At 45.5% G+C, this 13,988-nt stretch overlaps 1 long non-coding RNA gene across 1 annotated transcript in view; it reads right to left on the bottom strand.

The window, feature by feature from the left end:
• Positions 1-213: 213 nt before the first annotated feature.
• LOC112579925 overlaps positions 214-13,988 on the bottom strand; it is an 89,000-nt gene continuing 75,225 nt past the window's right edge. The window contains exons 4-5 of the long non-coding RNA XR_003104235.2: positions 5,320-5,503; positions 214-4,185 (exon numbers count right to left, since the gene is read on the bottom strand). This is a non-coding gene — a long non-coding RNA (uncharacterized LOC112579925). The remainder of the gene's footprint in view (positions 4,186-5,319; positions 5,504-13,988) is intronic.

Below are 13,988 nucleotides of genomic sequence, written 5' to 3' on the forward strand. Positions count from 1 at the left end.
AAGGTTCTTAAAATTACTTGTGTACGTGACTCTTCAGCGGTATGGTGAAGTCTAGGAATGCCTTCTCAGAATCATGCTTTAAAATCCCTGAAATAAAACGTATAGGGAACTTCCCTGGTGGTCCAGTGGTTAGGACACTGTGCTTCTACTGCAGGGGGCACGGGCTTGATCCCTGGTTGAGGAACTAAAATCTCTCATGTCATAGCTTGGCCAAAAAATCAAAATCTAAAAAAAAAAAAAAAATTAAAAAAGAAAAACATAAGATTACAAAGGACACTCACTGCAAACAGAAAAAGAGATATAGTCATACGTGTATTTCTTTATCAATTCTTGAAATAAATCATAGCGGCAGTTCTAATAACAACCCCGGTGGCAGAAATGTCATAACACTAAGGAATGCTGAACTCACCGTGACTCCTGTAAGGTGACAAGCCAATATGGGTGATTGCTACTGGGGACCACGTGGTAGGGGCTGCTGATCCTGCCACGTGTCTGTTACCTGCAATCATGATGGAAAGGGATGCTCAATTGCAGTTCAAGGCCAGCGACAACAACAAAGACGTGATATACTTTCCTGCTGACCCAGTTCAGAGAAGCTTTGAATTCCAGCATGGGGCCCTTGGGGGTCTGGGGCCCCAGAGTGAGGACCCCCGAGCTGGTGAGGGGAGGTTTGGGGAAAGGGCAGCCAGTTGTGCCAGGCTCCAGAGACACACCCAACTACAGCGAGGTTCTCATCCCGAAACCCCCGTCTTCCCACATTGCGTCCTCTAGCTTTGTCCCCATGTGAGCCAGTTAGCCGTGACCGGTGGCCGGGAGGGCAGAAAGAGCGCCTGCCTTTGAAGCGCTGGGCTCCCTTTGATGTGCAGATTCCACCAAGGTCCTTCCTGGAGTTGGGCAAATCTCAGCTGCCTACTCTTATCCCTCCCTTCGTGAACATTCCCCCCGAACAGTTCAAAGACCTCTCTCGCACTGTTTCTGTAGCTTTTCTTGTTTTGGCTTCTTGGGCTGGCTAAACTGCTGGTCCAGTGGGTGGGACATGGACTTTTTCCCTCTCTCTTTTTTTTGGCTGCAGTGAGTCTTTGTTGCGGCAAGGAGGCTCCTCATTGCAGCGCGCGGGATTCTCTAATTGTGGCGGGCAGGCTTAGTTGCCCCTTAAGAGGTAGGATCTTAGTTCCCCGAGGGATTGAACTCATGAGGGATGAGGGATTGAACTCATGTGTCCCCTGCATTGGAAAATGGATTCTTAACCACTGGACCTCCAGGGAAGCCCTGGATATGGACACAGACTTCTGGAGGGAACTTTAGAGTTTGAAGAAGGTATCATTGTCAGTTAGTTCTTATTGCAGGCCAGGTTGAAGAAACTAAGGGGCCTTGTTCAAGGAAAATAGAAATATGATGAAAATGTAGCTGCTTACTGGTTAAGCCATCAGGGCTGTTGGACATATGCAGGGTTGAGCTGAAATTCCTTACTGGGTAGGTATAACTTTGGTGAAGTCACTTAAGCTTTCTAAACCTCTCTTTATTGATGGGGAAACTGAGGCAGGCTCAGAGAAGCTAAGTAACTTGATCAAGGCTACAGAGCCATAAGATGATGCTAGGATTAGAATACAGGTTTATCTGATTATAGAGACAATGAGCAACTTAGGAAAGAAGGGAGGCAGCCCCTTAGCCCCAGCAACAACAAGAATAATAACAATTACCAGAACAAAAGCAAAAGTTCGTTAGGAAGCATGGACTCCATGCCGGGTACAACACTGGGGATTTGCACGTGTTTTCTTGAATCTTCCTAAGGACACTGCAAGGTAAGGATGATCCCTCACTTTCTACAAATGAGAAGCCTAGAAGATCAGAGAGGTGATGTGACTTTTCCAAAGTCACACAGCTGCGGATGGCAGAACTCAGGTCTGGCTGAACCAGAGCCCTTTCTTCAACCAGTCTCCAGAAGCCAGGTCCCCAGGGTCCCTCTTGGAGTCAGGGAACTATTATTTCCACGACAGAACTCTATAAACAGTTCCACTCTGAATGGACTGACAGTGGCAATTGGTCCCCTGAGACCAGAGTCAACACTGGCCACCCGGAGGGTATGGCATGAGGGAAGGGACTCTGAATTTTGGGACAGGCTGAAGGAAGAGAAAGCCATGAAGGGCCAGCAGTTCTTTTGGAAGAGGAAGCCATTCAGCAACTTAGCAGGCTTTCCAGGGCTGGCTGGGGCTGTAGAAATGACATGAGACTGACTTGTATCCAAGCTGACCTGAAGGCTTCAAGATGGGATGGTTGCTGCCTGAAATATTCTCCAACTGAGAGCCATGAGCATCGCAGAAGCATGGCAGTATCTCCATCACCCCCTTCCTGTATCCAAAATGCCACAAACTTGAGCTCAGGAAGACAGCAGCATCATGCTCCAGGGGCATCATGGGACCCGGGCTTAGGGGCTGACATTCCAGGCAAGGGGCCGAGTCCTGTCTATTTCCCTGGCCTCCCTCGCAACCCGGAGCTCACATCTGCAGCCCATCTGGCTGGGTTGAGAAGCCAGTCCACCGTCAGGGGAAAGGAAGTCTCTCTGTGGGTATTTCAGGCCTGACCTGGACAGCCTCACCCCCTCCTTCTCGGCCAAGATCAGTGGAGAAACTCAGCCCAGTGGGCTGTTTGTCAGGGAGGCTGCTGGCCTTGACTTTCAGATTCCTGAGTCATCTCTCCTTGGGCCCATCCTCTGCCTGACTTCCTTGCAGGGGCCTTTGATGAACAGATGAGATAATGGACACGCTTTGAAAAAGATGAAACACCAAACATAAGGTTGTGCAGGCCACGGCAGTGAGTGCAACAGATTGGTTAAACCTTGGACTTCCTTCCTGTCTGGGGCAAAGACTGCTCCCAATTTATGCATCTCTAGGACAGCCGGCTTGCACAGTGAGCCCTCCTCCCCTGACCCCTACCCACCACCCTTAGAGAGAGATGCAACTCACTAGCCATTAGAGCACATTACATCCATCAGCTGGGAGAATCATCACAATAGTCGTGAGCAAGGGCTATGAATTCACCCACTTTACAGACAAGGAGACTGAGGCATAGAGAATTCAAACATGCCCAAGATCATATGGCTGCTTGGGACTGACCCAGGGTTTCAACCTAGATCTATTCATTCCAGTGAAGACTTACAAAACGTAAGGGGTTTATGTACGATGTCTTCAGTTAGAATGAAATATAACACATCAAGAGGAGCAGGAAACATGGGGTTTTGCAAAAAGATGTCCCTCCCAGCTCCTCCAAATCTGCAGAAAAGATGACTTTTTCCCCTCACCGCAGCTGGGGCTCTTGGCATGAGATGTACTGGGCGGTGGTCCCTCTGCAGGGAGATGAGAGATTATAGGATCGTGCAGTTGGAAGGGAACTTGATGGTCATTTAGGGACAGCATCCCCTCCTCTATAGCAGTGCCAAGAGGCTATCCGGCCAGTACTCAGACACTTGCAGAGATAGGGAACTTCTTCCTAAAAAGTGGCCTATTTCTGTTCTCATGCAGCTCACAGTCACCTAAGCAAATTAACCGACTCTGTTGAAATACCCAATGTGTTCTTTCTGCTACCCAGAGGAAGTAGGTACACATGTATCCACAGTTACATTGTGATAGCAAAATATTTGAACCAACCTATAAGGCTCCCAATAGGCGAGTGGATGCATAAAATGTATTATATAGTCCCTTGATGGAACATTATAGAGTCATGAAAAAGAGTACACTCAGTCTAAACAAATCTCTATGGATAAATCTCAGAAACACAACTGTGAACAAACAGACTGGCTGTTGAGTGTTTCATACAGTTTGCAGTGTACTATGTATATTTAAAAAAAGCAAACACAAAAAGCTATACATTTTCTATGTGAATATATGCATGCAAAGGTATTTGCGAGGGCTATGGGCGGAGGAGCCTGGTGGGCTGCAGTCCATGGGGTCGCGAAGAGTCGGACACGACTGAGTGACTTCACTTTCACTTTTCACTATCCTGCATTGGAGAAGGCAATGGCACCCCACTCCAGTGTTCTTGCGTGGAGAATCCCAGGGATGGGGGAGCCTGGTGGGCTGCCATCTCTGGGGTTGCACAGAGTCGGACACGACTGAAGTGACTTAGCAGCAGCAGCGGCAGCGGCAGCATGGAGGTAATTAACAAACTCACAACAGTGGTTCCCTCTGGCTGGGAGGGGAGAGAAAAAGGCTTTAAATTAATTTGCAGAGTTAAATGATGTTCCTAAGGACAGTATATTACTGTAGAGTTTAGGTAATTAACATTTACTTGAAAGTCTTTAAAGGGAAGTTCTTCTCATTATTACATTGTACTTCCCTATCTCAAGCTCCTCCAGTTTGACCTATCTCCCCTTATGCAACCCCAAACATACATGACAATAGGGTTTGCATTTTTCCTCGATCAAAAAATACCATTCCTACAACCGTTGATCCTTTGCCCATTTCCAAGTTCCTTATTTCACCATGTTTTCTCTCCCCGTACATATTTCTATTTCTCCTTCTCTCCTGCTTCCATCCTTCCTTATTCCTCTCCCTCCCTCCTATGCTATTTTTTTTTTAAGATTTTTTTGATGTGGACCATTTTTATAGTCTTTACTGAATCTGTTATAATATTGCTTCTGCTTTACGTTTTTGGGTTTTTGGCCCTGAGCTATGAGGGATCTTAGATCCCTGCCCAGAGATCTCACTTGCACTCCCTGAATTGGAAGGTGAAGTCTCAACCACTGGACCTCCAGGAAAGCCCCCTCCTAAGATCTCTAAAATCAAAGAATTTAAAACAGAAAGAAGGAAATAAGATCCAGCCATATTCCTACCATCCACAATGAACTGTTATCAATCTGTTGGTATCTTTTCCAAATATTCTTTTTTTTTATATTTACAGTTTAAAATTACTTGATAATACATGAATTACTAGTTCTTAAATACAATTGGAGCATCTCAGTACAGCTAAATCCCCCTTATGCTCCCAGCCCTACCTATACACACATATTATCATGAACTTAGAATATATACTCCCATCTAAATTTAATTTTTACATACTTATATACAAATGCTTAATAATATAGAGGACTTCTTGGGCATGTAATTTCTTAAATGGGCTATGAATCACTTCATGGCCAGAATTCTCTCTCCAAGTCAAGTTTTTGAGAAAGCTCTCTGTGGATACTTATAGCTCAGGTTCATCTGCTTTGATTTCAGTCTTAAAACACAGGCAAGTATGTTATCTGTATCCAGTCCCTAGTCGGTGGGCATCTAAGTTGACTCCAGTGTCTATCACAAATAATTCCATAATGACATTACATACCCGACATGTCTCCTTGTGCCCAAGTGTAATAGTTTCTCTGAGGTGATACCACCCCTTCCTTGAGAAGTGACATGCACTCTTTTTCCTAACAAGGGTGTTCAGCACTGAATCCAGTCTGCTAAATGTGGTCCCATCAGAGCAGTCAGTCAATGATTTATTGGAGAACTCATTAGGTGCCACAGTTCTAGGCATAGAGAGAGAATACAAAACAAACATTACCCCCTACCTACTTAGAGTTTATCATCTCACCTCAGAGACCAACACTAAGCAAATATTCCAGGCTGTTAAGTAAACATAAATGTGAAATATTCTGTGAAGAAGAATGAGGCAACAGCAGCAATGACAGGGGACCCAGCCCTAGACCAAGATCAGGGAAGGCTTCCTGGAGGAGGTGATGCTTAACTGTGTTCCAAAGGAGGGATGACTGGAGAACAGGACGGTAGACAAACATTTCAGCAAAGGAGCTTGTATGCATGCTAAGTTGCTTCAGTTGTGTCTGACTCTTTTCAATCCCATGGACTGTAGCCCACCAGGCTCCTCTGTCCATGGAATTTCCCAGGCAAGACTACTGGAGTGGGTTGACATGCCCTCTTCCAGAGGATCTTCCCAACCCAGGAATTGAACCTGCGTCTCTTATGTATCCTGCATTGACAGGCAGGTTCTTTACCACTAGTGCCATCTGGGAAGCCTCAGCAGAGGAGAACTAGAAGTAAATGTGAACAAGGTGAGTCTGTTCCTACCTCAGGACCTTTGCACCGACTATGTTCTCTGGTTGACATACTTTTCAGCCAGTTCCTTTATGAGATCCTGGAAGCTTTGTGACCCCCCCCCCCCACATTTGTGGTTTGTGTGACTCTGGCTGTCCCCTTGCATTGATTCTTCCTGTAAGCCGACCACCCAATTTCCCCTTCCTGGGTCCTTTGAGGAAGAGAAAGGTGAGGAACTGCTCTGTCTTTGTTGCTAGGCTGGTCAAGAGAATCCCTATTAAAGCACATGAGGCTCACAGCTTCAAGCATGGACTCTGGAGCCAGACTGCTTGGATGCCAAGCCCAGGTTTTTTTCACTTTCCAGCTGTGTGACCTCTGGCAAGCAAACTTCCATTTCGAGCAGGCTGTAAAAATAGGGATTTAAAAATGAACCTATCTATGAAACAGAAACAAAATCAGGGACATAGAGAATAAGGCTGGTGGTTGTCAAGGAGGAAGGGGTGGGAGAGGATCAGAGTTGGGGTTTGGGGTTAGCAGATGCAAACTGTTATCTACAGAATATGATAAGCAGCAAGGTCTGACTGTATAGCACAGGGAACTATATTCGGCACTGTGTGATAAATCATAATGGGAAAGAATATGAAAAAGAACATGTATGTATGTATGACTGAGTCACTTTGTTACATGGTGGTAATTAACACAGCATTGTAATTCAACTATACTTCAATAAAAAATAAATTAAAAACAATAGGGATGAAGGGACTTCCTTGGCAGTTCAGTGGTTGGGACTCTGTGCTTCCAGTGCAGGGGGCTTGGGTTCAATTCCTAGTTGGAGAACTACAATCCTGCAAGCTACCTGGCTGCGGTCAAAAAAAAAAAAAAAAAAAAGGATAAAAATATTCTCCACCACTCAGAGTTCTAGTGAGAACTAAATGAGAAAATGCATGTAAAGCACTAGGCATGGAGCCCTGGACACTCAATCAATAGTAACAAAGATAATAGTAATAGCAACAACATGCAGCCACTGCTTGAGAAGAGAGCGAGAGGAAGCAGACAGGCTCCCCGGGAACGAGAAGGGAGAACGTCCCAAGCCGGAGCTCCAGACCGTCCCCAGAGACAAAGGGGGCAGTTACTGAATGACTGATGACTTCAAGCCCCGGCTGCGTTTCCTGGAAGCCTTTAGCCTTGAACCCGAGTGTGTCTCTCCAGCTGGACCGTGGGCGTGGAGTTGAGCAAATACGCCATCATTGATCAGCCCCTGTGGTCCAGAAGCTTCCCCAGAGGCCGGGATGTGAGTGAGTGGGAGGTCCCCTCGGAGGCCAGCAAAGGAGGATGGGGTTGTGGGGGGAAATGCCTCTCAGCCTGGTTCTGTGGGGCCTCTGACCTCTGTTGTCAGGAGCGGACCCTTCCTAACTCCTGACGGGTGCAGGCAGGGAGACTCAGTATGGTGGGTCCTTGGGACCTCGAAATCAATAGTAAAAAGTTTACTGTTTCGCACTTTATTTAAATAAACACTAATGCACTGTCCTAATCATGTATTTTCTTGCTAAAAACATCCTGCAACTGTGACGTGAGTCCTATTCTATTCCCATTTTCTTTTTTAATGATTATTAGCTCAACTCTTTGAGTGCATTCACTTCCCCCCACCCCCATGGGTGGTTTTTTTTTTTTTTTTTGCGCGGGATCTTAGTTCCTCCACCAGCGATTGAACCTGTGCCCCTGCAATAGGAGCATGGAGTCTTAACCATCAGACCACCAGGGAAGTCCCAATCCTCATTTTCTAGAGTAGGGAAACAGGCTCAGAGAGGTGAAATCACTCCTGCAAGGCCAGTTTTGTCAGCTGCAAACTCGGCCTGTTATCAATTCGTCAGTCGGCACCATCCCCTTTCTTCCTCTGTCTGCCACTTAGCAGCAAGGATCTTGGACCAGGAACTTAACCCTTGTGAGCCTTGGTTTCCTGGACTGTGCTGTGACGTGGAGAAACTGCCTCTGAGAGTTGTCAAAAGGACTGAAACAAGTTGGTGGATGCCCAATGCTCGTGGCAGCGGCTGGTTTGCCGCCACAGTGCAGTTGCAGGTTATTTAAATGATGAGGATAATTTTTTCCCTTGGTGTTTGCTGCTCATTTGTACTTCTTCATTTTGCCAATGGAAGGGACTTCCTTCCCTCGATTTTCATTTTGATAAAGAGTCTTTTGGAAATGGAAGAAACCGTGTGTTTCTCTAGAGGGACAAGGGGCATTCTGGTACTCAGGAGCATGGGATGGGAATTGATCACAGGGGCTCAGTCAGTCAGTCTGGACTTTGACTTCCTGCAGCCTTCAAGAGGGTTTCCCTGGTGGCTCAGCAGTAAAGAATCCGTCTGCCAATGCAGGAGATACAGGTTCGATCCTCAGGTCAGGAAGATCCCCTGGAGAAAGAAATGACAACCCACTCCAGTATTCTTGCCTGGAGAATTCCACAGAAGACCCTGGTGGGCTACAGTCCTTGGGAGTCATGAAAGAGTCAGACATGACTTAGCAACTAAACAACAACAAAACTTCAAGGGCGAGATGGAGCTGCAGGGTGGCCCTTCAGAGAAGGCCAGCATGGTGGCCTTCAAACTGGGAGACCAGCAGAAAGACCCTGCAGCAGGGCGAGGCGGGGGTCAGAGAACTGAGAGTTCCCATAAGAAAGTTAAATGAGGTCCTCTTTGGGACCACCCAGAAACACACCAGCCTCGTGGCAGAGATGCAAGGCCTTGGAAGAGAAGATCTATCTTCCTCCCGCCACTGAAGAGACCTGAACTCCCCAGGGGCCTCTTGCTGGGCTGACTTCCTGCCTGGGACCCTTCCAAACTTTGTCGCCTCCGACCCTGGCTGCCCGGCTCCCCCTTTCCAATATCCGTTCCCTCCTTGCCCCCCTGCCCTCAGCCCTGCCCCGGATCCTGGCAACATCCTGTTCTTCCCCTGAACTGAACTCCCCCTCCAGCTTCCCGGTGTGATAGGAATCTTAAATAAATGCTTCCTGTCTCTTGTCCACCTTATCTCCCGTTCCTCCCCAATGGCTGAGGTTCAAGAACCACAGGCAGCCTTGCGCTCCCTTCTAATTTTAAACCTGCCCTCTGAGCCACTCTCCCCTTCCTCCTTAAGGTTCCGGGAAAGGCCAGGGGGTGTCAGAGGTCCCTGTTGACCTGCTGAGTCAGCAGAGGCTGAAGGCATCCTTCTAAAGTTCCCAGGGAGGGAGTCTGGAGCTGGGAAGCCTGGGTGAGGCCATTTTGCAGAGCCTGCTCCCACGAGAACTGAGTTCTGCATGGAGTAGATGTGTGTGTGCTGTGCTCAGTCTCTCAGTCGTGTCAGACTCTTTGGGATCCCATGGAATGTAGCCCTCCAGGCTCCTCTGTCTATGGGGTTCTCCAGGCAAGAATACTGGAGAAGGTTGCCATTTCCTCCTCCAGAGGATCTTCTCAACCCAGGGATTGAACCCGCATCTCTTGCGTCTCCTGCCTTGGCAGGCGGGTTCTTGACCACTGAGCCACCTGGGAAGTAGATGCCTAGATTTCAATCCTTGGGTCAGCCTAAGTCCAAATCCTGAGTTTTTGCAAAACGTTGAGCTATCTTTGGAAAAAGATCAAAGAAGTCTTCTAGCCTAGATTACGGAAGGGACCTTGGCCGCTATAATTAACTACAAAGTTCCTGAAGTCTTCTATGTACCATGCCATTATAGACATTCATTATATTAATAGACACACCGTTCTAGATGTCCCCTTCTTCCTCTTCTTAATCATGCCACCCTTCTGTGAAACTGTCATCCCCCATTTTTCCTGCTTTGTCCGACTTTTCACTCCTCTTCCTCAGCTCTCCTCCTCAGCTTGAGGATGTCCCAGGCTTGACCTCAGTTCATCCATCAGCTTTGAATGTGCCTCCTCCCTATGTCTCAAAGCCATCAGCACCCCTATGAGTCCGTTCACCCCAGCACCTCAAGGTGGGGACGTCCAAAAGGGAGCGTATCACCTTGCCCCAAACCTGCTCTTACCTCTCAGTTCTCTGGCTCATCCATGGTGTGATCAGCCATGCTCTCAATCAAACTAGAAAAATCTTGGGGTCCTGCTCAACTTCATCTCCTTCCACACTCGCGCCACCTAACCAGTCATTCATCCCGTGACTTCTACTTCCCAGGGAATCCCCAAGCCCATTGTTGCCCTGCATCCTTGTGAATACAGCACGTGCAAGTGAATGAGCAGGAAAATGACAGTGTGCACACGTGGCTTTTGGAAACTAGCCCAGGCTGCACCTTCAGTGTCTTTGTCTTTGGTCTCTGTGCACATGGAGACTCAATACACAAAGCCATGTATTCTAGTTTATATAGCTGTCTTCTAGCGCTAGGGATATCTTAGAATCAAAATTGTAACAAGCTCATGGATTTTTCTGGTCATTGTTCAGTCGCTAAGTCGTGCCCAAATCTTTGCAACCCCATGGACTGCACCACAGCAGGCTTCCCTGTCCCTCACTATCTCCCAGAGTTTGCTCAGATTTCATATCCATTGAGTCAGTGACGCTATCTAATCATCTCATCCTCTGCCAGCCACTTCTCCTTTTGCTTTCAATCTTTCTCAGCATCGGGGCTTTTTCCAATGAGTCAGCTCTTCCCATCAGGTGTCCAGAGTATTGGAGCTTCAGCTTCAGTAATATCCTTCCAATGAATATTCAGGGTTGTTTTCCTTTAGGATGGACTGGTTTGATCTCCTTGCCGTCCAAGGGGGTTTCAAGAGTCTTCTCTAGCAGCGCAATTCAAAAGCATCAATTCTTCGGCACTAAGCCTTTCTTAAATTCAAACTTTTTTTTCAGCTCTGATTCTCCAGAGGGCATTGGACTATCACACTGTCTGTTTCTTCTTGCACTAAATTTGGCATTCTTTATTTTTCAAGAAATGTTTCTGTCGTACTTAGGTTCTTGAATTTATTGGTGTTTAGTTGATAATACTCCCTTTCTTTGTTTTCTCCTCTACACAGTTGGCATAGATTGAGTCTATTATTTATTTACTTAACAATTCTGAGTGAATACTGTCTCCATATGGTTTAATACATTTAGAGAAAGGCATAGAGTGGAAATTATCCACCCCCCCGACCCCCTGCCACCACCTTGCTCATTTTCCCAGTTCCATTCCTTCTAGGGGTGATGAGGTGAGGTACTTTTTTGCGCATGCTTTTATAGTTTTTTTTTTTTTAAATAACATTAAAAAAATATTATACAAGAAAACACAAACCTGCAGACCACCCTGAAACAAACTCTTTCTTGACCATACGATTATACACTTGTGTGTGCATATATGTAAGTTTCCTTTTCATTTTTATTCACAAGATGTGGCAAATTCCACGAGATGGTTTCTTTCTCCCAAACCCCTAACTTGCTTCCTTAACTAGGTCACGCTTAGTGTTATTTCCACACCCCGTCACTTGTTTGCTGGAAGACTAGTTACTTCATTTGAAAGTTGAACAAACATGGCTATTAACAGGAGAGGACCACTGGGAGGATTAAATGAAGATATGTCTGCAAAGCACTTAACCTGTACGTGGCCCTTAGAAGCATCTAGTACATTCCAGTATTTTTGTTATCATTATTACTATTATTATAAGGAAAAAGGTTTTCTTTTATTATCATGTTCTTTCTGGGTCATGTCCTGAAAATTTCACTTCTTGATAAATTATTACAGACAGCTAAGACAGGGCAGTTCCCTTCTCAGCCTGAGAATGAGCAGCACTGCCTTAATTAGCAGCCACTGGGAACATCAGAGTGTCTGTCCTCTCGCTGTTTATATTAACAGCTTTCATTAATCACACATAAGATAATAGACATCGCCATCCACCACACCATGTGTTAAAAAAATACTCAAGTTAATTGTGTCTGAATAGATGTCTGTGCCCTCGGAGAAAATGTTCAGAACTGAGAACATATGAGCATCCTTTTCTCTAGATTCTCTTTTAGTTGAATAGCTCCTCTTTGAAAAAAGTTCAAAAGATGGGGGACTAATTTAATTGTGTTTCCATCATGTGATAGTGACTTAACCAACATCACGAACATGCTTTAAACAAACAGCAACAGTCCTTTATTTATTTATCTTTGCCCTGCCATGCATCATGTGGGGTCTTATTAATAGTTCCCTGACCAGGGGCCGAACCTGTGTCACCTGCTTTGGAAGCATGGAGTCTTAACTGCTGCACCACCAGGGAAATACCAACAGTCCGTTTTTGAGTCAGTTTAACATTTGGGAAATTGAGGCTCAGGGAGACCGACACACCTGCCCAAGTTCACAGAGCTGGTCACTCTCAGTACGAAGCAACAGACATAGTGGTTAAGTGATGGTATATGAAGATTTAAAAAAGTAACCCAGGTCAGGTGCTTAAAAGAGAACCGATCACACAGGACATGCTGTGTATATGCTGGTGAGTGATACTGCTCAGGAAATTTTAACAATTTTGGACATTTTCACAAATATATATATATATATATATATATATATATATATATATATATTTAACAGCCATATATTAATACTACTCTAAGGCAGGGGTTGGGCTTCCCTGGTGGCTCAGAAGGTAAAGAATCCGCCTGCAATGTGGGAGGCCCTGGTTCCATCCCTGGCTCAGGAAGAGCTCCTGGAGAAGGGAATGGCTACCCACTCTAGTATTCTTGCCTGGGAAATCTCATGGACAGTGGAGCCTGGTAGGCTACAGTCCACAGGGTTGCAAAGAGTTGGACATGACTGAGCAACTAACACTTTTCACTTTTCAAAGCAGGGGTGAGCAAATTGTGATTTGCTGGCTAAATCCAGTCCCCTGCCTGATTTTGTAAATAAAAATTTATTGGTACACAGTCCTGCCCATTCATTTACATATTGCCTATGACTGTTTTGAGAAAACAATGGCAGAGGTGAGGCGTTTCAGTCACACCCGACAAGCTTTAAGTCCCACAAAGCCTAAAATACTTACTACCTAGCTTTTCACAACTCTTTGCTGGCCTTGCTTATAATGGATAATAGCACCTATTGCTATACATCAGATTGAGTCAATTTATTCTATTTTTTAAATTGAAGTATACTTGATTTACATTATTATTTAAGCTTTGGGTGTACAAAATTGACTCACAATTTTTAAAGGTGATAGCTTATAGTTATTATAAAATATTGGCTATATTTCCGGTGCTATACAATATATCCCTATAGCTTTATTTATTTTGCTATTGTCTCTGTATCCATGTATTTTTGTACACTGATGCTGATTTATCTGTAGGATACATTGTTAGGTGCTGGATTGCTCAGGCAACTAAAACGTAGGGAGCTTCTGAGAGCAAGGGCTAAGAACAGTCACTTCCATAGAGTAGGCTCCTGACCCCCATTGTTTAGAGAGGAGAGTTAGCTATGAGTCAAATTCAGAGCTTTCTAAGTCCTTCACTCAGAGCTGCAACGATTCCAGCACAAAATCAGAGCAACTCAGAATCCACCTGACTATAATTCCATCAAAGCTGTATGCAGTGATCTGGTGACAGGTATTTTCATGGGACTGTTGTGGGTCAGGTGCCATACCAGGCAACAGGGATAAGAAATTCAGAGAATTCAAATTTTATTTTATTTTTTAATTGGGGTATTTACAGTATTGTGTTAGTTTCTGCTGTACAATGAAGTGAATCACCCATATGAATACATATAACCCCTCCCTCTTGGACCTCCCTCCATCCCAACCCTCTAGGTCATCACAGAACACTGAGTTGAACTCCCTGTGCTGTGCAAAAGCTTCCCACTAGCTATCTATTTCACACACAGCAGTGCATGTATGTCGATCCCAATCTCTCAGTTCATCCGATTCCCCTCTTCCTCACCCCCTTCCCTGCGTCCACATGTCTGTTCCCTGGGTCTGCATCTGTATTTCTGCTCTGCAAATAAATTCATCTGCACCATCTTTCTAGTGCAGGGAGTTTTAAAGGAGTTTA

The sequence above is a fragment of the Bubalus bubalis genome, chromosome 17 (assembly GCF_019923935.1).
Source record: "Bubalus bubalis isolate 160015118507 breed Murrah chromosome 17, NDDB_SH_1, whole genome shotgun sequence".
In the NCBI taxonomy this organism is placed as follows: Eukaryota; Metazoa; Chordata; class Mammalia; order Artiodactyla; family Bovidae; genus Bubalus; species Bubalus bubalis.